Consider the following 27,443-nt stretch of genomic DNA (forward strand, 5'->3'; position numbering starts at 1 on the left):
TATACCAATGAAATACACAGAATACCTTAATGTGAATACAGGGTGTAAGTGCAACCTTGTGTAACCTGACTAACTACAAAGCTGCTTGAGCGTCACCGACGCTCAAGTGAACACTTAACACTATAGGAAATACACAGATACTGGTTTAGGGTCCAAAGCCTATTAACTGTATTATATCTAATATACTTGTAAAAGGGGATAACAGTACAAATGATACACTACAATATAACAGAGACTTCCTAACCAAAATACAATACTATCTAATACAATTCAATACTAGTCTAGGGGAGATGTGAGAGAAAAGAGAAAGGAGAGAGAGAGAGAGAAATGGAGAGAGATGAGAGAAATTGGCTCACAGTAAGACAATGATTACGGAGAGAAACTTACGCACAAAGGGTATGATCGCATGCGCCTCGATATCCAGCTCCCGGTTATCAGCAGAAAACCGTTGATGAGAGAGTGAAGTTGGATATGGTCGGCCTGCCTATTTATGCCCCACACACAATGCAATCTCATAGTCCCTACAATCCCATTGTCCATTGGACGTCGGAATTCGGCCATGTATCATAACAAAAGGTCATAGGTTGATTCATACAGGTGGGCTGTGACGATTTCAAACAGCTCAGGTGGGTGGGAAACTAGGTTTCCCGCCGCATACCTGAGTATGAGTAAATAATAGAAATGGACATAAACTTCTTATGTCCATAACTATTCGCACGAGCGATTAATACGCTCCAAACCAACACCGGAATATTGCTAATTAAATACTCTTCCGATGGGTACCAAACACTGCTGCATGACTCTTGTTAGACCCTTCCTACAATAGAAAGAGGGATTCCTCAGCTCAGGGACATTCTATATTAACCAAACTTTCAGAAACTATCAAAGGGACCATGATCTACAAACTACATTAATTGTGAAAATATGTAACGAAGGAGTCGCACGCTACGACTACATAAACTCTACCGTAAATACGCATACCGTGCGCCCGCGGGTGCACGCTATTGCGGGTATGCGCCTTCACGGGAGAGCGTACGCATGCGCAGCGCAGACCAGTGTGCGGTGCAAATATGGCAACGTGCATAGAGACATTTTTCTGACTTTGACAGTCCACCCTTTGGCAGTCAATAATAACTGCCACCTTCTAAAACATTTCAAAAAAGGAGAAAAATGTAAGTCAGGGGTTAATTGATTTCCATGGTGGGGTCAGGAAGGAGAGAGAAGTAGGTGTGAAGAGGGTATGACCTAGTGAGAAAGCAGAAGCATGTGTGTATGAGTCCATGTTTGGAGGGTCATGTATCATCGTGCCGTACGTGTGGTAAATCAAGCTTCGAGGTATTGCGAAGTATACATTTGAATTCCTTCTTATCCCGTACTAAGGGTCTGTGGATGGGCTGTCAAACTCTACCGAGCTCATTTCGGCTTTCAGTTGTAACAAAATGGGGATGCACATTTTAGTTGATGATACATGAATGGGGGAGGTATGTGGTTGCTGATATCTGTGCCTGTATTCCCTATCGTCTATGTGTGTCATTACCTGAGGGTTGTAGAGATGAAGATAAAGAACACTTATGGAAAATGCAATGATATTCTATGTCAGGGAAATGTTCATCTGTCGTTGAAGTTGTGTTCGGTATCTGTTGAGAGTCGTCTTCTTTGCGCTGTATTGCTCCTTGGGCATGAGCAAATAGCTTTGTCAGTGCCATCAGATTTACAAAAAATGTTGGGCTAGCGTGAGTTTAAAAATACTAGGGAAACTGGGGATCCATGGCAAAGTTCATCAAGTGTCCATATCATAGGTTGTCAAAACTTCATCTTTGGTGCTTGTCTGTTGTCTGTATAGCGTCTCGTCAACTTCCTCGTCCAAGGGGGTCTTTGTATCTTGGAGAAAAGCAGAAAAACAGGTGAAAGAAACGGACCGTATAATCGCATTTTCATCACATTCTGGTTTCTATCATTGGGTCATAAATCAAATCCAGGTTAATTACAGTTTCCTCACTCCTCAAGCTCATCACTTTTGTACTTTGTTTGCACCTCATTAAAGCCTGCCCGCATCTAAATATCAATCCAATCGATATAACGACACCCAAGATGCATAGTAGAAACTTTCCAACATCCATTATGACTCCTTGAGCCCAGTCTCCCAAACCGGAGAACCAATTTCGCGGGTTCAACCATGACACCCAACCAGTCAGCTCATTACCTACAGCAGCAAGGGTGAGATTGTGTTTTCGACGAAATTCCCACTTTAATTGCAGAATATCGTCCATCTTTTGGTCTATGACCTCTACCGGATCCTCGGTGCTATTTGTGATATACGTGCAACACTTTATGCCGTACTGTGTTGCCAATGTAACACAATATCCGCCTGTTACTGCTGTAAGATAATTAAGAACCATCCTATGCTGAACTAGTTCTGTTTTATAAGCTTGAAGTTCTCTTCCAGTGTATCTAAACGTGTCATCATACATTTCAGTGATATTATCTAACAAATTGGCGAGTGCGGAAATGTATTTATAGTTCATCACTCCTCGAGCGGTGCGAGTGAAATCTAACGCTACCAGAACCTGAATCCCGGTGGATTCATGGATAAGATCAGAGGCCGGATGCTCTAACCTTTCTGACAGTTGTCTTTTAACTCGGTGCTCGTAATGAGTGTGAGTATAAGGAGCTTGGGCACCACGGTGTATGTCCTTCATTTTGTCATGTGTAACAGTCATCACTTCAGGCAATACTTTTCCAATATAACACAATCCTTCAGAGTTTGGGGCAAGCCACTTGTACGCCTTTCTCCCGCATATGAAATATGCATCATCGGGGAGAACATATGGGACGGAGAAGGACATTACCATGTTACAAACCTTCCAGGTGAAATCTCCTGACCCTAATTCTTCCATCTGCTTAATGCACGTATCGGTTTGTATGATATGTGCACAGTATCCTGGTGATACTTCTCCAACTCTAGTAATCCTATTTCCTAAGGTATATCGATACCGAAAAGATTTTCCTCTACTGGCTATGTGGCGTACAAGCTCTGTATCTGTAGGCATCCTATCTGCTCTGTGTGAGAAGGTCATGGTTAAATTGCTCCACGACACTTCCCAATTTCCCGGTTTTCTGGGATTGGAGATGTTGAAACATAAGAGGGACCTATCCACATGGTATTGGTGGAGCTTCAAACTAGGAGGGCTGGAGATATTAAACCTCCGGTCCACCGGTCTCCCACCACTTAGCTCAAGTACCTCCCCTAACGTTAAAGGAAATGGTACTAGCCCTGATTTGCTATGACCCTGAGGTACTTGAGAGCATACCCAGCAATCTGTTTGGTTTAATACGTTACCCACTAAGGAGTGATAGTCACTCAATGGATGCCGGTCCATATGGATATTAAAACTGGATTGGCATTTCTTTATGCATCCATCTTCAACCAGATTATCACAGAGCCTACAGATACAGTTTTCTTCAGCTAACAATCCGTCACAATTTCTTCTATGATCAATGCTATCGGATCGTTTTCTGATACTCGCCTTTGCTTGTTGGTTTGGTTGATCTTGGAAAACTACGCCTCCATCATCATAATCGGAACCCATTCCAGAACCTCTCTCGACCTCTATGGTACTCTCGCCGGAACAGACTGCTCTGGTCAACATCATGGTCAACATCAAAATCCGGATCACAGTCTCTTGGGGCAAGTCCATCTTTGAGGAGGAAATGGAGAAGAATGAGAAGGGGGAAAAAGAAATTTTAAGGGAGAGGGGATGGGAAGTGGAGGAAAACAATAAAAGGGAGTGGGGAGTCGACAGCTGCTTTCGGTCTTCAAGGCTCAGGTGCCGCCTCAGTCCTCCTGGAACAGACACTCCAGTGATACAACCTCTACCGTCTGTTCCTTATCACGGGACTTCTCTGGATCAGCAACCTTTTTGCAGTGGGATGAATGGACCCAAGTCTCTCTCTCAGCAACCTTCAATGCTGTGGTGCTAGTCAATAAGACCTGGTATGGTCCTTCCCATCTATCAATAAGACAACCTGAGCGTAGAAAATTTCGTATCATTACATAATCCCCAGGTTCAATGTCATGACAATTACTATCTGGTAAATCAGGAATCACCAACTTCAGATTATCATTTTGATTCCTTAACTGTTTACTCATGTTAATTAAGTACTTTACAGTTACTTCATTGTTACATTTCAAATCATCCTGAGGGTTAATCATGACATGCGGTTGTCGACCAAACAAGATTTCAAAAGGAGACAGATTAAGAGGGGACCTGGGAGTGGTTCTGATGCTATACAAAACAATGGGTAAAGCTTCTGGCCACGTCAGTCCTGTCTCTGCCATTACTTTACTCAATTTATTTTTAATAGTGCTGTTCACTCTTTCGACCTTCGCACTCGCCTGTGGACGGTACGGAGTGTGCAGCTTGCTATCAATACCCATTAATTTACACATTCCTTGAAAGACATCACCGGTAAAATGGGTACCCCTATCACTTTCAATGATTCTAGGGATACCATATCTACATACAAATTCCTGCACAATTTTCTTAGCTGTAAACATAGCGGTATTTGTAGCTGCTGGAAATGCTTCGACCCAATTCGAGAAAACATCTATACAAACAAGTACATATTTCAAATTTCGACATGGGGGTAATTGAATGAAGTCAATTTGTATTACCTGGAAAGGGCCGCCGGCAGGTGGGATATGGGATGGTTCTGTAGGTATTGCCTTTCCAATATTCTTTCTCAGACAGGTAAGGCATGACATTGCTCTTTTACTCGCATGAGAGGAGAATCCTGGGGCGCACCAGTATGCTCTTACCAATTTGCACATTCCCTCCTTGCCTAGATGAGTCAGCCCGTGAGCTGCTTCAGCCAGACATGGAAGATATGCTCTGGGGGCCACTGGTTTACCATGTCCATCCGTCCAGAGCCCTGAGGACTCCTGGCCATATCCCTTTGCCTTCCAGATTGCTCTTTCCTGTGTGGAACACAAATTCTGCATCTCACACAACTTTTGTGTGTTGATGGTATGAAATACCATCAGTTGTGTGGTGTCTGTCTGTATGGGGGTAGCAGCTGCAAGCTTTGCGGCTTCGTCTGCTCGGCTGTTACCAAGTGACACTGGGTCTTGACTATATGTATGTGCTTTACATTTGATAACAGCCACTCTGTCGGGTTCCTGTATCGCTGTTAGAAGCCTTTTTATGTGAGCTGCATGCGCTATCGGTGTACCAGCTGCCGTCATGAAATTTCTGAGGCGCCATAGGGCTCCGAAATCATGTACTACCCCGAAGGCGTATCTAGAATCGGTGTAGATATTGGCTGACTTGCCCTTAGCCAATTCACATGCTCTGGTTAGGGCGACCAGTTCAGCAACCTGGGCTGAGTGAGGTGGGCCTAGCGGTTCCGCTTCTATGGTGTCTTGGTCATCTACGACTGCGTATCCAGTACACAAGTCTCCCGAGTCTGACTGTCTATGACAACTACCGTCAGTGTAGAACGTGAGTTCTGCATCTTCCAGTGGATTTTCACTGATGTCAGGCCTTGCGGTAAAATTTTGGGTCAAATATTCCATACAATCATGTGTATCTTCCTTTGCATTAAATCCTCCTTCCCCATCACTCTCACCTTCCACCCTTTGTGTCTGACCAGGCACACCTGGGAGAAATGTTGCAGGATTTAATGCGCTGCATCTCCTTATGGTGATGTTTACTGGGGCCATTAATGCCAATTCCCATCTTGTAAACCTTGCTGATGAGACGTGTCTGGTTTGGGCAGAATTCAATAAGGCAGATACCGCATGTGGTGTATGGATTGTGAGGTTGTGGCCTAGCACGACATCTTCGCTTTTTGTCACTAGCAATGCTATCGCAGCAACGCTTCGCAAGCATGTGGGGAGGGATCGCGCTACCGTATCTAGCTGAGCGCTGTAGTATGCAACTGGCCTGCTGGCGTCACCGTGTTTTTGGGTTAGTACACCTGCTGCGCACCCAGCACTTTCTGTTCCGTATAGTTCAAAGGGTTTCCCATAGTCTGGCATACCTAGTGCTGGTGCCTGCGTTAGGCATTGCTTAAGTCTCTCAAATGCTGCTTCGGATTCGTCTGTATGCGAAATCCGATCAGGTTTGTTTGAAGAGACCATTTCCTGCAAAGGTAGCGCCAATATGGAAAACCCTGGGATCCAATTACGGCAATACCCACACATTCCTAAAAACGTCCTGATCTGTTGCTGGGTTTGTGGCAGTGTCATGTCTCTAATGGCTTGGATTCTATCAGCGGTCAGGTGTCTCAGTCCTTGTGTTAGACAGTGTCCCAAATATTTTACCTTAGTCTGGCATAATTGTAACTTGTCTTTGGAAACCTTGTGACCTGTGTCTGAAAGATGAAACAGGAGCTGTTTCGTATCCTTCAGAGAGGCTTCCAGTGAATCTGAACACAGCAGTAAATCGTCCACGTACTGTATCAATACTGATCCACTCTCCGGTTGGAAATACTGTAAACAATCATGCAAAGCCTGAGAAAATATACTTGGACTATCTATGAAACCTTGGGGTAACCGAGTCCACGTGTATTGGACTCCTCTGTATGTAAAAGCAAACAAATATTGGCTGTCAGGGTGCAGAGGTACCGAAAAGAATGCGGAGCAGAGGTCAATAACAGTGAAAAATTTGGCAGTGGGAGGAATTTGCATTAGGATGACAGCTGGATTAGGCACTACGGGGAACTGACTCTCAACTATTTTGTTAATCCCCCTTAAATCCTGCACTAGTCTGTAACCCCTCCCCCCACTCTTTTTAACAGGGAAGATGGGACTATTGGCTGTGCTGGACGTTCTTACCAGAATGCCCTGTTGCAGCAAGCGTTCTATTACTGGGAAAACTCCTAACTCCACCTCTGGCTTCAGAGGATACTGTGGGATTTTTGGAGCTATCCTACCATCTTTTACTTGTACAACTACTGGAGCTACGTTTGCCATTAATCCAGTGTCCTGTCCATCTTTTGTCCAAAGTGACTCTGGTATCTGAGATGTCATCTCTTCTATTTGGGATGGATTCCTATTTGTCATAATGGAATGTGACATTAATTTTGATGGGGAGTCTAACATGTCTCGTACCTCCTGAGCGTGATTCTCAGGAATGTCCAAGAATACACCTTCAGGAGTGCAATAAATGACGCAACCCATTTTACATAGTAAGTCTCTACCCAGGAGATTAGTTGGTGCCGATGCAGCCAGCAAAAAGGAATGCTTGGTATGCAAAGGCCCTATTGTAATCTCGGCTGGTTTGCTAACAGGGTAGTGCTGGACTACTCCTGTTACTCCCATGGCTGGAATTGTCCTACCAGTGGTTCTCATGCCCACTGTCGAATTTATCACTGACTTGGCCGCCCCTGTGTCTACAAGAAAGTTTAAAGTTTTACCAGCTACATTGATTGCAATCTCTGGTTCGCTTCCAAGACTGGCAATCAATTTCACTGGCTGCAGATTACAGGTATGGCCACACCCCTAGTGGGTATGCTGACCTCCCTGAATCCCGCTGGCAGCGACTACTTGTGAGGGGGTTAGTTGGGAACTATCAGAGGCATGCCAGTCTCTGTTCGGGGGATATCTTTTTGTTTCCCCTGTATGTGGCTCAAAACTCCGCCTCTGTGGACCCTGCTCCCAATGTCGTGTGTCGTGTCGTTGTCTAGGGGGTTGAAAAGATCTTTGTACACTCTTTGTTCTACAGTCTCGTGCATAGTGTCCCGGTCTGTTACAGGAATAACAAGTTATTACAGTTGATTTACTTACAGGATTCGATGGTACATACGCAGGCTGCCTTGTGGTCAGCGCCTGTATACTTACTGACATCAACTTATCACTTTGCGACTCCCTGTGTCTAGTGATGTTTCTGTCGTGATCAATAGCAGCCTCTCTCAAAGTGGACACCGACAGACCTCGCCAACATGGTTGCGTGGTCTGTACCCTAGCCTTTAATGTTTCCTTTAAACCATCCATCAGTACAGATACTGCTACTTCTTGATGGTTTGGGTTGGTCCTAATATCTTCTATACCAGTGTATTTTGCCATTTCTAATAGTGCCCGGTGGAAATATTCTGTTGCCGTTTCGGACTCCTTTTGCTTAATGGAAAATATTTTATTCCATTTAACAATGGCTGGGAAATACTCTTTTAGTTGTAAATTTATCCTTTTTACATTATCTTTGTCGTACACATCTGTAAGCGGTACATCTTTATCTAGTCCACAATCAGTCAAGAATTGAACTGAGTCGACATTGGGAGGTAAGCAAGCTCTTAGTACTATCTGCCAATCCTTATTATTGGGCTCTAAAGTGTTTCCTAGATCCCTGATGTATTTTTGGCTTGCAACTAAATCTTTTCTGGGGTCTGGGAATTCAGACACTATGGTCCTTAATTCCATTCTAGTAAACGGGCAATACATGGCAATGTTCCTTATGGGAGTGGCTCCAGACACATCTGTTTTTCCATTGGGAACTGCTATTACCCTTACAGGAGCAAGTCTAACAACCTCATTCTGTGTAGATTCTACAACTTGTGGTGAAATTGTTTCAGTGTAGTGCATGGTGCCGTACTTACCCGTTGACACGACCTCACCTATCCCTCCGCTAGGGGCTTTCGCTAATCTCGTGGGTGTTGTTGTGCCTACTGTGGTCTCTGCTATGGTGGCCGCGAGAGAGAGAGCTGAAATTGTTGTTGAATCGTCTTCTTGATCACACTCCTGAGGAAGGTTCAAAACAGGGTACATCTTGCACGGGTTAATAATTGCATGGGTTACTTGGTTAACATCATTAACATTTACAGGGTTACTAAGAGTTTGTGTTTTACAACCCAGTGCGTTTCTCTCCGCAATCAATTTCTCTCCTGCAATGTATGGTGGAGGAGGGGCTGTGGCTATCAGCTTCCTGACTGCCCCATATCCTGCCGCCAGAGCCAAACCTCTCTGTATCTCACCTTCCTGGTGCCATAACTGTAAATAATCATGATGCTGAATTCGTCTCTTTGTTGATTTTATGAGACATATCCTCCTCCTTAAATTTTGTAACACTTCTGGACTGAAGCTACCTATTCTTGGGAATTTGTCCCTGTCTTGTACAGTCATTCTCTCCCATTCATCACATAAAGATTCTGTGTGACTTCCGTATTTTTCACACATGATGTACCTTGCCGACCCGACGGGTCGGTTCTCTGAATCAACCCGAACCGAGGTTGATCGCCCCCTACCTGAACAACTGGCCCCCATAATCTGCAGGTGTTGCTTACTACTCCTGTGATCTTTATATCACGGTCTTCAGCGAACCCTTACAGCAAACCAAATTGTCCAAAAATAGGCCGGCGGTGGCGGTTTACCGAGTACCCCACTCACTCGCCCACCTCGACCAATACGACCTGATCACACCGATATGGTGCTGGCGTACTCGATACAGGGCCCCTATGGAACCTTCTGTTTACTGGAACATATGAGGGTTACCCGCAGGACACTTACTCTTTCCAGTAAAGGTGGGGTTGTTAGATAGTTCCTGAGTGACCAGCGAACTTCCCTTCCAAAAATAAAAAATTACACAAATCACGTCAGAATGTACAAATAGCGTTTGTGACCACTTTACTCTAATGGTATTAGGTCAGATTACTAACTACTGCACACAATTACGTGCGGTACAATCGTTCAGTACATAAGCACTACTTGTCATGTACTGAAAGATCAATGGAATCGATGTTTCCGGCCGCGATTCCTTCAGCAAGAGCTTGTATGGCCTATATGGGTTCTGCACCAACACCCCAGGCGTTGTGCCTCTTGTACCTTTATAGCGGACCTCTTTGTCTAATTAACCTGTTACCTTATGACCTCCTGGTCTGTTACCGTCTGTTAATGACCTCCTGGTCTGTTACCTTATGACCTCCTGGTCTGTTACCTTATGGTCCGCTATACTCTAATGCTCAAATATTATTTAACCAGGGATGCCTCCCTAGCCACCGTATATGTCACTTACACGTATGTCCTTTGACGAGTACCCGACTTTCCTTTTGGTTCAACCTCTAAGTTATATAAACTTATGTGATAAAAACACACTCACTCAACACATGTACACTTTGTTTCTATATCTATTTCTGCGCAGAAATTTTCTTCAGCCCAGCTGTGTTACCAATTAGGAGCAGGATCTGTTAAACTAAATTTCAGATTTTTCCAAAAATAGATTTGCGTTATTTACCGCGTCGCGTTATCTACCGCTGTGCGTTACTTATCGCCTTTGCGCTAATTATCGCTTTGCGCTAATTCAACTTTTCGTGACTTGAGCTACGTGGGCGTAACCGGACGCTACGTTGCGTAATGTACGCTGCGTGCGTCTGCCTTTTGGATTGCGTACGCAAGTCTTTTGTTAGGGACACGTGTACGCAAAACAAAGATCCACCGTAACACAATTTCTACTTTTATCAATGTAGATGATCCCTGATCATCTACCGCACACCACACTGACTGCCTTATCTCCCAGACAAGCCGTGTGTTGGTCTATACTTTAACTATTACCTCTACTATGAAATAACAGCAAATCTCTTTTAGCACTTTCTATCAACTATAAAATTGGCAAACAGGAATAGTGATATACGAAATTTGAAAAAAGAAATGCAGATATATATGTATGCGTGCGTGTATACGCAAGACAGAAGAGAAATAAACAGTTTTAAAAGACACAAGCGTTTTGTTCTTACTTCCGGTTCCCGGATTCCTTCAGCACTCTTTATCTAAGCGAAGCAGACGCTTATCCCGTCAGCACTGCGAGACAACCTCCCACCCTTTGCTGGGGGATAATGTCTGCTGATCTACCTAGTGCGGATATGAGAAGGACAGGACGAGTCCCCAATTGACAATGCTAAATTCCTTTGTCGTATAAACAACCCTTTATGAAGTCTAAGAACACTGTACGCTGTTTACTTAAGAAGTACCGTACGGGTACGCTGGTTGCGTAACGATCGCTCAGCCGTAGGCGAGACGCTCAAGCGTCACGTTCGCTCACGGCCCAGCGATCACAGGACAGCACGTTAAGGGCTATGACTAGAGTAATGATTCGCTATGGCGTAGCGGACGCTCGAGACCACGAGGAGATCACCAGCGGCGCAGACGCTCACAACGCTATACCTTTATGTCTAAACCTTATACCAATGAAATACACAGAATACCTTAATGTGAATACAGGGTGTAAGTGCAACCTTGTGTAACCTGACTAACTACAAAGCTGCTTGAGCGTCACCGACGCTCAAGTGAACACTTAACACTATAGGAAATACACAGATACTGGTTTAGGGTCCAAAGCCTATTAACTGTATTATATCTAATATACTTGTAAAAGGGGATAACAGTACAAATGATACACTACAATATAACAGAGACTTCCTAACCAAAATACAATACTATCTAATACAATTCAATACTAGTCTAGGGGAGATGTGAGAGAAAAGAGAAAGGAGAGAGAGAGAGAGAAATGGAGAGAGATGAGAGAAATTGGCTCACAGTAAGACAATGATTACGGAGAGAAACTTACGCACAAAGGGTATGATCGCATGCGCCTCGATATCCAGCTCCCGGTTATCAGCAGAAAACCGTTGATGAGAGAGTGAAGTTGGATATGGTCGGCCTGCCTATTTATGCCCCACACACAATGCAATCTCATAGTCCCTACAATCCCATTGTCCATTGGACGTCGGAATTCGGCCCTGTATCATAACAAAAGGTCATAGGTTGATTCATACAGGTGGGCTGTGACGATTTCAAACAGCTCAGGTGGGTGGGAAACTAGGTTTCCCGCCGCATACCTGAGTATGAGTAAATAATAGAAATGGACATAAACTTCTTATGTCCATAACTATTCGCACGAGCGATTAATACGCTCCAAACCAACACCGGAATATTGCTAATTAAATACTCTTCCGATGGGTACCAAACACTGCTGCATGACTCTTGTTAGACCCTTCCTACAATACAAAGAGGGATTCCTCAGCTCAGGGACATTCTATATTAACCAAACTTTCAGAAACTATCAAAGGGACCATGATCTACAAACTACATTAATTGTGAAAATATGTAACGAAGGAGTCGCACGCTACGACTACATAAACTCTACCGTAAATACGCATACCGTGCGCCCGCGGGTGCACGCTATTGCGGGTATGCGCCTTCACGGGAGAGCGTACGCATGCGCAGCGCAGACCAGTGTGCGGTGCAAATATGGCAACGTGCATAGAGACATTTTTCTGACTTTGACAGTGTCCTGTGCTGCCATAAGTCCAGTGGTGGTGTCCTGTGCTGCCATAAGTCCAGTGCTGATGCTGTATAAGTCCAGTGCAGTGGTGCTGTGTTGTGCTGCATCAGTCCAGTGGTGGTGTCCTGTGCTGCCATAAGTCCAGTGCTGATGCTGTATAAGTCCAGTGCAGTGGTGCTGTGTTGTGCTGCATCAGTCCAGTGGTGGTGTCCTGTGCTGCCATAAGCCCAGTGCTGCTGCTGTATAAGTCCAGTGCAGTGGTGCTGTGTTGTGCTGCATCAGTCCAGTGTTGGTGTTCTGTGCTGCCATAAGTCCAGTGCTGCTGCTGTATAAGTCCAGTGCAGTGGTGCTCTGTTGTGCTGCATCAGTCCAGTGTTGGTGTCCTGTGCTGCCATATGTCCAGTGCTGCTGCTGTATAAGTCCAGTACAGTGGTGCTCTGTTCTGCTGCATCAGTCCAGTGGGGGTGTCCTGTGCTGCCATAAGTCCAGTGCTGCTGCTGTATAAGTCCAGGGTACTGCCATATAAGTCCAGTCCAGTGGTGCAGCCATATAAGTTCTGGGGTACTGCCGAATAAGTTCAGGGGTACTGCCGTATAAGTTCAGGGGTACTGCCGTATAAGTTCAGGGGTACTGCCGTATAAGTACAGTCCAGTGGTGCAGCCGTAAACGTTCTGGGTTGCTGCCATATAAGTTCACGGGTACTGCCATATAAGTCATGGGGTACTGCCATATAAGTCTAGTGGTACTGCCGTATAAGTCCAGTCCAGTGGTGCAGCCGTATAAGTTCAGGGGTACTGCCGTATAAGTCCAGTGGTACTGCCATATAAGTCCAGTCCAGTGGTGCAGCCGTATAAGTTCAGGGGTACTACCGTATAAGTTCAGGGGTACTGCCGTATAAGTCCAGTGGTACTGGCGTATAAGTCCAATCCAGTGGTGCAGCTGTATAAGTTCAGGGGTACTGCCGTATAAGACCAGTCCAGTAGTGCAGCCATATAAGTCCAATCCAGTGGTGCAGAAGTATAAGTTCAGGGGTACTGCCATATAAGTCCAATGGTACTGCCGTATAAGTCCAGTCCAGTGATGCAGCCGTATAAGTTCAGGGGTACTGGCGTATAAGTCCACCAATATTGTGCAAGTATGACATCTGGTCAAATTCCAGCACGTCCCATGTTTTGCACATACAATTAATTTGGTGGTGCAGAATTTTTTTGGAAATGACAGGGGCGTGCAGGAGATGCTGTCGGTGGCCCCAAAAAGTGTGCTGCCATACGTCCAGTGCTGCTGCTGTATAAGTCCAGTACAGTGGTGCTCTGTTCTGCTGCATCAGTCCAGTGGTGGTGTCCTGTGCTGCCATAAGTCCAGTGGTGGTGCCTTGTGCTGCCATAAGTCCAGTGCTGCTGCTGTATAAGTCCAGGGTACAGCCGTATAAGTCCAGTCCAGTGGTGCAGCCATATAAGTTCTGGGGTACTGCCGAATAAGTTCAGGGGTACTGCCGTATAAGTCCAGTCCAGTGGTGCAGCCGTAAATGTTCTGGGGTACTGCCATATAAGTTCACGGGTACTGCCATATAAGTCATGGGGTACTGCCATATAAGTCTAGTGGTACTGCCGTATAAGTCCAGTCCAGTGGTGCAGCCATATAAGGTCAGGGGTACTGCCGTATAAGTTCAGGGGAACTGGCGTATAAGTTCAGTCCAGTGGTGCAGCCGTATAAGTTCAGGGGTACTGCCATATAAGTCCAATCCAGTGGTGCAGAAGTATAAGTTCAGGGGTACTGCCATATAAGTCCAATGATACTGCCGTATAAGTCCAGTCCAGTGATGCAGCCGTATAAGTTCAGGGGTACTGGCGTATAAGTCCACCAATATTGTGCAAGTATGCATCTGGTCAAATTCCAGCACGTCCCATGTTTTGCACATACAATTAATTTGGTGGTGCAGAATTTTTTTGGAAATGACAGGGGTGTGCAGGAGATGCTGTCGGTGGCCCCAAAAAGTGTGGCCCACATTCGACATTCAAACATGCATGACACTCCTAGATGGGCCAGGTGTTTGTGCCGCACACTTGTGTCGCTTAGCAAAGTCATCCAGCTAGGATGCATGATGTGCAGTTTGGGGCCTAGTTTTTAAAAGTGCCATCCTGTCTGCCACTGCAGTGCCACTCCTAGATGGGCCAGGTGTTTGTGCCGCTTAGCTTAGTCATACAGCTACCTCATTGCACCTCCTTTTTTTCTTTGTATGATGTGCTGTTTGGGGCCTAGCTTTTAAAAGTGCCATCCTGTCTGCCACTGCAGTGCCACTCCTAGATGGGCCAGGTGTTTGTTCCACACACTTGTGTTGCTTAGCAAAGTCATCCAGCTACCTCGGTGCAACCTCTTGTCCTAATAACAATTTTGTGAGTGTTGAGGTGTTCAGAATAGACTGGAAATGAGTGAAAATTAATGTTATTTAGGTTAATAATACAGTGGGATCAAAATTACCCAAAAATTCTGTGATTTTAGCTGTTTTTGTGTTTTTTTAAAAAAAAACATCCAGATCCAAACCTAAAACCAAAACCCGAAAGGGTGGTTTGTTAAAACCTATCCAAATCCAAAACACAAGCGAGGATCCCGATCTAGAACCAAAACACAAAACGTTCCCGCCGCACATCTCTATATATAAGGGCGGGGTAGTACTGTGTGGTGTAATGTGACCAGTGACGTGCGGTGAGCTCACCAGCTGGGGAGGCACTGGCAGCTAACCCCCCCCCCCCCCCCGAAAAAAAAGTGCAGTCCCCCCACACCGCTAAAGACAGCACCAGGCAGAACCAGCCAGGGGGGTAATGCCATAGCAGGGGAAACACTCAGTGTGGGGTCCCCCTGCCATGCCATTAAACACCCCCCAAACCAGTCAACCCAGGGCTGGAATTCCTCAGAAAGTGAGGCCCCCAAAAATTCAAAATGGGGTCCCCCCTCCTGAGTAACAGCCAGCACTGGGCTGATAGCCCAGTGCTATGCCCCACACCCCTGGTGGCGGTGGGTGCGGGGTTCATTGTCTGCTAATATTGTTCTTGACAGGTGGCCTACAGGTCCCAGCAAGCCTGCCCCAGCATGCTGGCACTTGGAGAACCACAAGTGCCAGCATGCCCGGACATGAAGGGCCCGCTAGCACCTGTAGTCTACCTGTAAAGAAAATATAAAACAAAACACACTACACGTTCTTTAAAAAAAGCTTTATTACACAGGGTCTTCATCTGTGGGCGGCGGCTTTTAAGCTCTTTTGCGTGGCCGCTGCCTTCCCAGGGCTTCTGGCGTCTTCACCTGGGGGGGGGCGCCACCTCCCCAGGGCTTCTGGCGTCTACCTCTGGCATCTTCACCTGGGAGGCGGCGGCCTTTAAGCTCTTTTGCATGGCCGCCGCCTTCCCGGGACTTCCAGCGTCTTCACCAAGTGGGCGGCGGCTGCAAAGCTCTTTTGCATAGCCACCGCCCCTCCGGGACTTCCACAGCGTCTTCATTCTTCAGGAGCTCTTCTCTGCTCCTCCTCCGCCGTCGAATTGACAGCCGCTGCCTCGTGCTGACTTATATAAGTCAGCGGGATGGGGCGGGGCGATGACGCGGCGAGCCATGATTGGCTCGTGGTGGCCATCTTTAATTTAAAAAATGACGCTGAGGCACCATTTTTGAAATTGGTACCGCTTCCGCTGCCAAACTCTGCATCCCGCCGCTGCTAACGCCTCCCCCATCTCCGCCGCCCACACCTCCACCGCCCGGCCCGCCGCATCCTGCACTTCCGCCGCACACACAGTGATTGACAGCGGATCCAGTGACGGATCCGCTGGCCAATCACTGTGGCCTCACTCACAGGGGCGTGCTTTCATAGGTTGAAAGCACGTCCCTGTATGAAAGCGGCACCTCTAATGGTGCCGCTTTCCCATGCAATTTCAATGGGCTTTTCCTGCCCATTGCTAGGCCCCACCCGCGCCCGCCCCCCGCTCCCATATCTTTCCCCAATCACTACGGGAGGCACCACGATCGGTGCCTCCCAACAGCATTTTACACAGTTTAATGATGAGTAAAATAAAAAAGGAGATACTTATGTGTCATAAGTATCTTTTTTGTATTATTTTACTATTATTGACAGGGGAGGCACTGCCTCCCCTGCCTTCCCTGACTGCACGTCCCTGAATGTGATTGATGGACACTACTGTGCGGTGTAATGTGAATTGGTACTATGCTGTGGCCACACCCCTTCCCCATGAAGCCACGCTCCTATATTTTTGCACACATTCTCTATTTTGAATTGGTGGGTTGTCATAGGAAACTTTCACCCTGGGCGTCACAAAGTCTAGAACCGGCTTGGATGCGGGGAGTCAAACTCCAAAAATGACACTAAATATCAGCTTTCTGTAATACTGTTGAAAGTGGAGGGCTCTACTGTGCAGACTCCATGTTGCTGCATGAAGCTTCATTCCCTGTACCAAGATGGCTGCCGAGGCTTCTACTGAGCATGTGTGGATCCGCTCCATCTGCCAGTGTATATAACAGTGAGTACGGCTATATCTGATTTATCTTCAATAAAACCATTCCACTGGTTAAGTAACTGGGCTGTTCGTGGTTGTAAGGCAGCCACTATTGTGTACAGAAACTCTGCTACATCCACAGACCTCTACACACACATTTCAAACAATACTTACTGTATATCCATTTCCAAACTAAAAGGAACCTGACAACATTTGCTGCTGTCAGATCCACCCTCTAATTTGGCAGCTGGGAACTTTGTTTGAGCATATATTTCCCTTTAACTTGTAATCTTTCAATATTAAAATAAATAAAATACAACCAAATTAAATAATTACCAGTATGAAAACATATACGTCCATTGTAAATGTAAGTATGATTAAATTCTCAGTGCAGGAACACCAACACAGTAAATCAGTTTCACAGCTAAATAGGAAGTAGCAAAGCTAAAGCTACAGTAGCATGGCAAGGCTCAGTTTACAGCTGTGATAGATATATCTCTTGTACTGTAGGCGAACCGAGAATAAAATATATACAAAGCACACTTTTAAGTCGGTAAATGACCTGTTTGTGAGTCAAGTGATACCTCTTTTGGATGAGATCAGAATTCGGTTTAAGTAAAGTTGTAATTCACCCTGCAATCAGAGTTCTTCCTGGTAGACAGCGTCTATCTAATAAAACAATTCCTCCAGCAACAATAGTACAACATTCAGTTATTTCGCTATCAAAGTCAGTTAAAACAACTTTGCAGAAATTGGCAAACCAGCTGCGATTCCACATAAAGTCTCCAGAGAATTGGTGAAATTCTGCAGTTATTCATGGTCAGAGGTGACCAGGGATGGGGAGAGGTGGCAGTCATGTGAGGGTGAGGCAGGTAAGTGTGGGGGTGGAAGTGTGTGTGAGAATGAGGCTAGAGAAGTACACAAGGTAGGTGAGGAGTGGCGGAGACCTTTGAAGTTGAGTAAGTAGTGTTTTTTTTTATGATTCTGAATGAATCAGGGAGCCAATGGAGTAATTGATAGAGGAGTTGAAAGCGGTGGTGAGTTGGGAGAGGAAGATGAGATAGGCAGTAGAGTTAACAGAAGACTGGGGGTCATTCCGAGTTGTTCGCTCGCAAGCTGCTTTTAGCAGCTTTGCACACGCTAAGCCGCCGCCTACTGGGAGTGAATCTTAGCATATTAAAATTGCGAACGAAAGATTAGCAGAATTGCGAATAGACACTACTTAGCAGTTTCTGAGTAGCCCCAGACTTACTCGGCATCTGCGATCAGTTCAGTGCTTGTCGTTCCTGGTTTGACGTCACAAACACACCCAGCGTTCACCCAGACACTCCTCCGTTTCTCCAGCCACTCCCGCATTTTTCCCAGAAACGGTAGCGTTTTTTCCGCACACACCCATAAAACGGCCAGTTTCCGCCCAGAAACACCCACTTCCTGTCAATCACATTACGATCACCACAACGAAGAAAAAACCTTGTAATGCCGTGAGTAAAATTCCTAACTGCATAGCAAATTTACTTGGCGCATGCGCATTACCGACTATTTGCTCCGTTGCGACAAAAAAATAACGAGCGAACAACTCGGAATGACCCCCACTGAATGGAGCATGATGGGAGGTAGGTACAGTAGGCTGTTGAAGAGTAGGTTACAGTAATACAGGGGAGAAATGGTTGAGGATTTCAGTGGTTTCCAGGCTGAGAAGAGGCCCAATACTAATACTATTGCTTAGATAGAACTTACAGGATTGGACAGGGACTGGATGTAGAGAGAAAAAGAAGCAACAGTGTCTAGGATTCCACCTAAACATCAGACTTGCGGGACAGAGAAAAGGGGGAGTGCTGTCAACGACAAGGGAGAACAGATATTGGCAGGGGAAAACTGATCATTACAAACAGACAATAGAAAGCTTGAGTTTAAGGAAGCAGCGAGGCTTCCAAGATGAGCCAGGCAACAGGGGATGCAGAACAGGAAGGAGGAGAGAAGCAGAGGAAAATGAGTACATGTGGGCGTTCTCAGGATACAGATGATAGTGGACTCTGAAAGAGCTGATGAGTTCACCAATGGAAAAGGTATAGAGGGAGAAGAATAAATGGCCAAGGAGAGGGTCCTGGGGATGCTACCGGTAAGGGTGGAAAGGGGGTGGATTGTGGTAGGTGTGGAGACAGCGGAGGAAGTGTTGGACAGGTAATAGGAGAACCACTAGAGAGTAGCATCATAGAGCCCAGTAGCGTGAAGATTGTTGGAGGAGACGGTGGACAACAAAATGCCCACTGTAATGTTGAGAAGATCAGTATACAGCAGTGACCTTTGGATGTGGCCGAGAGCAGGTCAATTGTGACTTTAATGAAGGCAGTTTATGTCAAATGAAGAGGATAAAACATGGATTGGAGATGTTCAAGTATGGATTGTGTCAAGAGGAAAGTTGTGAGTCCCTTATAAAAACCCACCTGGGGAGGGTTTCTTAAGAATGGTGTGCAGTGTGTAATCAGGCACCTCGGGCCAGCTGTAATAAATCTGAGTTGGGCGGAGGTGTGGGTTTCTGGCCGATCTCGGTCGTTTTTATAAAGCAGCAATCATGTACAAGGTATAACCAGGCCTTGTAAATGAATGCCCCTTTAAAAAAACATTCATTTTTGCCCAGGAGCCTGCACCTCCGGCCAAGTCGAACTTCATTACATCTGGCCCCAGGAGGAAGGAGAGAGGAGGATGGAAGAAGAGGAGACTGCAGGGAGGAGATGGATGGAATAAACTTTGGAGGCAAAATGGGTAACAAAGTCAAGTGCAGACAATGAGGGAGGGAGAGGAAAAATTTGCTTACTACAGTATGTGAAAGGGCAGCGCTGCAGGAGAGAATATATGCTAAGATTTTTTGTAGGCATACACAGTATATCTCTAGCTATATCTAGATATCATGATCTGTATCTATCTGTATGTCTGTCTGTCTTTATGAATGGTTTGAAATTATTATTGACATTATTAACATTGACTTATGTACCACCGTTGTTTTCTAATTTGAGATGTGCGGTGGGCACTTTTCGTGTTTTGTGTTTTGGTTTTGGATGTGGATCTTTGCTAGAGATGAGCGCCTGAAATTTTTCGGGTTTTGTGTTTTGGTTTTGGGTTCGGTTCCGCGGCCGTGTTTTGGGTTCGAACGCGTTTTGGCAAAACCTCACCGAATTTTTTTTGTCGGATTCGGGTGTGTTTTGGATTCGGGTGTTTTTTTCAAAAAACACTAAAAAACAGCTTAAATCATAGAATTTGGGGGTCATTTTGATCCCAAAGTATTATTAACCTCAAAAACCATAATTTCCACTCATTTTCAGTCTATTCTGAATACCTCACACCTCACAATATTATTTTTAGTCCTAAAATTTGCACCGAGGTCGCTGTGTGAGTAAGATAAGCGACCCTAGTGGACGACACAAACACCGGGCCCATCTAGGAGTGGCACTGCAGTGTCACGCAGGATGTCCCTTCCAAAAAACCCTCCCCAAACAGCACATGACGCAAAGAAAAAAAGAGGCGCAATGAGGTAGCTGTGTGAGTAAGATTAGCGACCCTAGTGGCCGACACAAACACCGGGCCCATCTAGGAGTGGCACTGCAGTGTCACGCAGGATGGCCCTTCCAAAAAACCCTCCCCAAACAGCACATGACGCAAAGAAAAAAAGAGGCGCAATGAGGTAGCTGTGTGAGTAAGATTAGCGACCCTAGTGGCCGACACAAACACCGGGCCCATCTAGGAGTGGCACTGCAGTGTCACGCAGGATGGCCCTTCCAAAAAACCCTCCCCAAACAGCACATGACGCAAAGAAAAAAAGAGGCGCAATGAGGTAGCTGTGTGAGTAAGATTAGCGACCCTAGTGGCCGACACAAACACCGGGCCCATCTAGGAGTGGCACTGCAGTGTCACGCAGGATGTCCCTTCCAAATAACCCTCCCCAAACAGCACATGACGCAAAGAAAAAAAGAGGCGCAATGAGGTAGCTGTGTGAGTAAGATTAGCGACCCTAGTGGCCGACACAAACACCGGGCCCATCTAGGAGTGGCACTGCAGTGTCACGCAGGATGTCCCTTCCAAAAAACCCTCCCCAAACAGCACATGACGCAAAGAAAAAAAGAGGCGCAATGAGGTAGCTGACTGTGTGAGTAAGATTAGCGACCCTAGTGGCCGACACAAACACCGGGCCCATCTAGGAGTGGCACTGCAGTGTCACGCAGGATGTCCCTTCCAAAAAAACCCTCCCCAATCAGCACATGATGCAAAGAAAAAGAAAAGAAAAAAGAGGTGCAAGATGGAATTGTCCTTGGGCCCTCCCACCCACCCTTATGTTGTATAAACAAAACAGGACATGCACACTTTAACCAACCCATCATTTCAGTGACAGGGTCTGCCACACGACTGTGACTGATATGACGGGTTGGTTTGGACCCCCCCCAAAAAAGAAGCAATTAATCTCTCCTTGCACAAACTGGCTCTACAGAGGCAAGATGTCCACCTCATCTTCACCCTCCGATATATCACCGTGTACATCCCCCTCCTCACAGATTATCAATTCGTCCCCACTGGAATCCACCATCTCAGCTCCCTGTGTACTTTGTGGAGGCAATTGCTGCTGGTCAATGTCTCCGCGGAGGAATTGATTATAATTCATTTTAATGAACATCATCTTCTCCACATTTTCTGGATGTAACCTCGTACGCCGATTGCTGACAAGGTGAGCGGCGGCACTAAACACTCTTTCGGAGTACACACTTGTGGGAGGGCAACTTAGGTAGAATAAAGCCAGTTTGTGCAAGGGCCTCCAAATTGCCTCTTTTTCCTGCCAGTATAAGTACGGACTGTGTGACGTGCCTACTTGGATGCGGTCACTCATATAATCCTCCACCATTCTATCAATGTTGAGAGAATCATATGCAGTGACAGTAGACGACATGTCCGTAATCGTTGTCAGGTCCTTCAGTCCGGACCAGATGTCAGCATCAGCAGTCGCTCCAGACTGCCCTGCATCACCGCCAGCGGGTGGGCTCGGAATTCTGAGCCTTTTCCTCGCACCCCCAGTTGCGGGAGAATGTGAAGGAGGAGATGTTGACAGGTCGCGTTCCGCTTGACTTGACAATTTTGTCACCAGCAGGTCTTTCAACCCCAGCAGACCTGTGTCTGCCGGAAAGAGAGATCCAAGGTAGGCTTTAAATCTAGGATCGAGCACGGTGGCCAAAATGTAGTGCTCTGATTTCAACAGATTGACCACCCGTGAATCCTTGTTAAGCGAATTAAGGGCTGCATCCACAAGTCCCACATGCCTAGCGGAATCGCTCCCTTTTAGCTCCTTCTTCAATGCCTCCAGCTTCTTCTGCAAAAGCCTGATGAGGGGAATGACCTGACTCAGGCTGGCAGTGTCTGAACTGACTTCACGTGTGGCAAGTTCAAAGGGCATCAGAACCTTGCACAACGTTGAAATCATTCTCCACTGCACTTGAGACAGGTGCATTCCATCTCCTATATCGTGCTCAATTGTATAGGCTTGAATGGCCTTTTGCTGCTCCTCCAACCTCTGAAGCATATAGAGGGTTGAATTCCACCTCGTTACCACTTCTTGCTTCAGATGATGGCAGGGCAGGTTCAGTAGTTTTTGGTGGTGCTCCAGTCTTCTGTACATGGTGCCTGTACGCCGAAAGTGTCCCGCAATTTTTCTGGCCACCGACAGCATCTCTTGCACGCCCCTGTCGTTTTTTAAAAAATTCTGCACCACCAAATTCAAGGTATGTGCAAAACATGGGACGTGCTGGAATTTGCCCATATTTAATGCACACACAATATTGCTGGCGTTGTCCGATGCCACAAATCCACAGGAGAGTCCAATTGGGGTAAGCCATTCCGCGATGATCTTCCTCAGTTGCCGTAAGAGGTTTTCAGCTGTGTGCGTATTCTGGAAAGCGGTGATACAAAGCGTAGCCTGCCTAGGAAAGAGTTGGCGTTTGCGAGATGCTGCTACTGGTGCCGCCGCTGCTGTTCTTGCGGCGGGAGTCCATACATCTACCCAGTGGGCTGTCACAGTCATATAGTCCTGACCCTGCCCTGCTCCACTTGTCCACATGTCCGTGGTTAAGTGGACATTGGGTACAACTGCATTTTTTAGGAGACTGGTGAGTCTTTTTCTGACGTCCGTGTACATTCTCGGTATCGCCTGCCTAGAGAAGTGGAACCTAGATGGTATTTGGTAACGGGGGCACACTGCCTCAATAAATTGTCTAGTTCCCTGTGAACTAACGGCGGATACCGGACGCACGTCTAACACCAACATAGTTGTCAAGGACTCAGTTATCCGCTTTGCAGTAGGATGACTGCTGTGATATTTCATCTTCCTCGCAAAGGACTGTTGAACAGTCAATTGCTTACTGGAAGTAGTACAAGTGGGCTTACGACTTCCCCTCTGGGATGACCATCGACTCCCAGCGGCAACAACAGCAGCGCCAGCAGCAGTAGGCGTTACACGCAAGGATGCATCGGAGGAATCCCAGGCAGGAGAGGACTCGTCAGACTTGCCAGTGACATGGCCTGCAGGACTATTGGCATTCCTGGGGAAGGAGGAAATTGACACTGAGGGAGTTGGTGGGGTGGTTTGCGTGAGCTTGGTTACAAGAGGAAGGGATTTACTGGTCAGTGGACTGCTTCCGCTGTCACCCAAAGTTTTTGAACTTGTCACTGACTTATTATGAATGCGCTGCAGGTGACGTATAAGGGAGGATGTTCCGAGGTGGTTAACGTCCTTACCCCTACTTATTACAGCTTGACAAAGGGAACACACGGCTTGACACCTGTTGTCCGCATTTCTGGTGAAATACCTCCACACCGAAGAGCTGATTTTTTTGGTATTTTCACCAGGCATGTCAACGGCCATATTCCTCCCACGGACAACAGGTGTCTCCCCAGGTGCCTGACTTAAACAAACCACCTCACCATCAGAATCCTCCTGGTCAATTTCCTCCCCAGCGCCAGCAACACCCATATCCTCCTCATCCTGGTGTACTTCAACACTGACATCTTCAATCTGACTATCAGGAACTGGACTGCGGGTGCTCCTTCCAGCACTTGCAGGGGGCGTGCAAATGGTGGAAGGCGCATGCTCTTCACGTCCAGTGTTGGGAAGGTCAGGCATCGCAACCGACACAATTGGACTCTCCTTGTGGATTTGGGATTTCAAAGAACGCACAGTTCTTTGCGGTGCTTTTGCCAGCTTGAGTCTTTTCAGTTTTCTAGCGAGAGGCTGAGTGCTTCCATCCTCATGTGAAGCTGAACCACTAGCCATGAACATAGGCCAGGGCCTCAGCCGTTCCTTGCCACTCCGTGTGGTAAATGGCATATTGGCAAGTTTACGCTTCTCCTCCGACAATTTTATTTTAGGTTTTGGAGTCCTTTTTTTACTGATATTTGGTGTTTTGGTTTTGACATGCTCTGTACTATGCCATTGGGCATCGGCCTTGGCAGACGACGTTGCTGGCATTTCATCGTCTCGGCCATGACTAGTGGCAGCAGCTTCAGCACGAGGTGGAAGTGGATCTTGATCTTTCCCTAATTTTGGAACCTCAACATTTTTGTTCTCCATATTTTAATAGGCACAACTAAAAGGCACCTCAGGTAAACAATGGAGATGGATGGATTGGATACTAGTATACAATTATGGACGGGCTGCCGAGTGCCGACACAGAGGTAGCCACAGCCGTGAACTACCGCACTGTACTGTGTCTGCTGCTAATATATAGACTGGTTGATAAAGAGATAGTATACTCGTAACTAGTATGTATGTATAAAGAAAGAAAAAAAAACCACGGTTAGGTGGTATATACAATTATGGACGGGCTGCCGAGTGCCGACACAGAGGTAGCCACAGCCGTGAACTACCGCACTGTACTGTGTCTGCTGCTAATATATAGACTGGTTGATAAAGAGATAGTATACTCGTAACTAGTATGTATGTATAAAGAAAGAAAAAAAAACCACGGTTAGGTGGTATATACAATTATGGACGGGCTGCCGAGTGCCGACACAGAGGTAGCCACAGCCGTGAACTACCGCACTGTACTGTTTCTGTTGCTAATATATAGACTGGTTGATAAAGAGATAGTATACTCGTAACTAGTATGTATGTATAAAGAAAGAAAAAAAAACCACGGTTAGGTGGTATATACAATTATGGACGGGCTGACGAGTGCCGACACAGAGGTAGCCACAGTCGTGAACTACCGCACTGTACTGTGTCTGCTGCTAATATATAGACTGGTTGATAAAGAGATAGTATACTCGTAACTAGTATGTATGTATAAAGAAAGAAAAAAAAACCACGGTTAGGTGGTATATACAATTATGGACGGGCTGCCGAGTGCCGACACAGAGGTAGCCACAGCCGTGAACTACCGCACTGTACTGTGTCTGCTGCTAATATATAGACTGGTTGATAAAGAGATAGTATACTCGTAACTAGTTTGTATGTATAAAGAAAGAAAAAAAAACCACGGTTAGGTGGTATATACAATTATGGACGGGCTGCCGAGTGCCGACACAGAGGTAGCCACAGCCATGAACTACCGCACTGTACTGTGTCTGCTGCTAATATATAGACTGGTTGATAAAGAGATAGTATACTCGTAACTAGTATGTATGTATAAAGAAAGAAAAAAAAACCACGGTTAGGTGGTATATACAATTATGGACGGGCTGCCGAGTGCCGACACAGAGGTAGCCACAGCCGTGAACTACCGCACTGTACTGTGTCTGCTGCTAATATAGACTGGTTGATAAAGAGATAGTATACTACTAATATTATATACTGGTGGTCAGGTCACTGGTCACTAGTCACACTGGCAGTGGCACTCCTGCAGCAAAAGTGTGCACTGTTTAATTTTAATATAATATTATGTACTCCTGGCTCCTGCTATAACCTATAACTGGCACTGCAGTAGTGCTCCCCAGTCTCCCCCACAATTATAAGCTGTGTGAGCTGAGCAGTCAGACAGATATATAATATATATAGATGATGCAGCACACTGGCCTGAGCAGTGCACACAGATATGGTATGTGACTGACTGAGTCACTGTGTGTATCGCTTTTTTCAGGCAGAGAACGGATATATTAAATAAACTGCACTGTGTGTCTGGTGGTCACTCACTATATAATATATTATGTACTCCTGGCTCCTGCTATAACCTATAACTGGCACTGCAGTAGTGCTCCCCAGTCTCCCCCACAATTATAAGCTGTGTGAGCTGAGCAGTCAGACAGATATATAATATTATATATAGATAATAGATGATGCAGCACACTGGCCTGAGCCTGAGCAGTGCACACAGATATGGTATGTGACTGAGTCACTGTGTGCTGTGTATCGCTTTTTTCAGGCAGAGAACGGATTATAAATAAAAGTGGTGGTCACTGGTCACTATCAGCAAAACTCTGCACTGTACACTACTGAGTACTCCTAATGCTCCCCAAAATTAGTAAATCAAGTGTCTAAACGGAGAGGACGCCAGCCACGTCCTCTCCCTATCAATCTCAATGCACGTGTGAGAAAATGGCGGCGACGCGCGGCTCCTTATATAGAATCCGAGTCTCGCGATAGAATCCGAGCCTCGCGAGAATCCGACAGCGTCATGATGACGTTCGGGCGCACTCGGGTTAACCGAGCAAGGCGGGAAGATCCGAGTCGCTCGGACCCGTGAAAAAAAACATGAAGTTCTGGCGGGTTCGGATTCAGAGAAACCGAACCCGCTCATCTCTAATCTTTGCTCGTGTTTTGGATCTGGATGATTTAAAAAAAAAAACCCATAAAAATAGCTAAAATCACAGAATTTGGAGGCTCTTTTGATCCTATGGTATTATTAACCTCAATAACATTAATTTCCACTAATTTCCAGTATATTCTGAACACCTCTCACCTCACAATATTGTTTTTAGGACTAAAAGTTGCATCGAGGTAGCTGTATGACTAAGCTAAGTGACACAAGTGTGCGGCACAAACACCTGGCCCATCTAGGAGTGGCACTGCAGTTGCAGACAAGATGGCACTATTCAAAAACTAGTCCCCAAACAGCACATGATGCAAAGAAGAAAAAGAGGTGCAATTAGGTAGCTGGATGGCCAAGCTAAGCGACACAAGTGGGCGGCACAAACACCTGGCACATCTAGGAGTGGCACTGCAGTGGCAGACAGAATGGCAGAATTAAAAACTAGGCTCCAAACAGCATGTCACGATCCAGGTAATTCCTTATCAGTATTTACCTTCCAAATGCCTCTTGAGACTGTCCCAGCGTTCCAAGCCTGGATTCCATCTGCACTGTCTGTGTGCAGCACGCTGCATCTCTGTCTCTAATCTCTTTACTGTGATTCTGGCAGCTTCAGGGTTAAGTTTCACATGCAAGTTACAAACAGTCTTTCCCTCCAAGTTCAAACATGGGCGCAGCCATGTTTGTTTTCATCACATGTTACTTTTCAGCCTATCAGCTGCACTCTGGTTTCTACCTAATTACCCAGCAGCTGCACTCAAGACTCTGCTTAATCAGCCAGCCATGGCAGTTCTTCCATGGACTTTCTCTGCTGTACAGCCTGACTCTGCAGTGTCTACATTGCTCCCTGTGACTGGCAGTTACCTGAGACCGGCTTCCAGCTTCTAGCTTCCAGCGGT

At 46.1% G+C, this 27,443-nt stretch overlaps 1 long non-coding RNA gene across 1 annotated transcript in view; it reads right to left on the minus strand.

Annotated features, from left to right (window-relative positions):
- Positions 1 to 27,219, minus strand: part of LOC134911872 (uncharacterized) — a 123,383-nt gene extending 96,164 nt beyond the window's left edge. Inside the window, exon 1 of the long non-coding RNA XR_010176921.1 lies at positions 27,041 to 27,219. This is a non-coding gene — a long non-coding RNA (uncharacterized LOC134911872). The remainder of the gene's footprint in view (positions 1 to 27,040) is intronic.
- Positions 27,220 to 27,443: the final 224 nt, after the last annotated feature.

The sequence above is a fragment of the Pseudophryne corroboree genome, chromosome 4 (genome assembly GCF_028390025.1).
Source record: "Pseudophryne corroboree isolate aPseCor3 chromosome 4, aPseCor3.hap2, whole genome shotgun sequence".
Lineage (NCBI taxonomy): Eukaryota > Metazoa > Chordata > Amphibia > Anura > Myobatrachidae > Pseudophryne > Pseudophryne corroboree.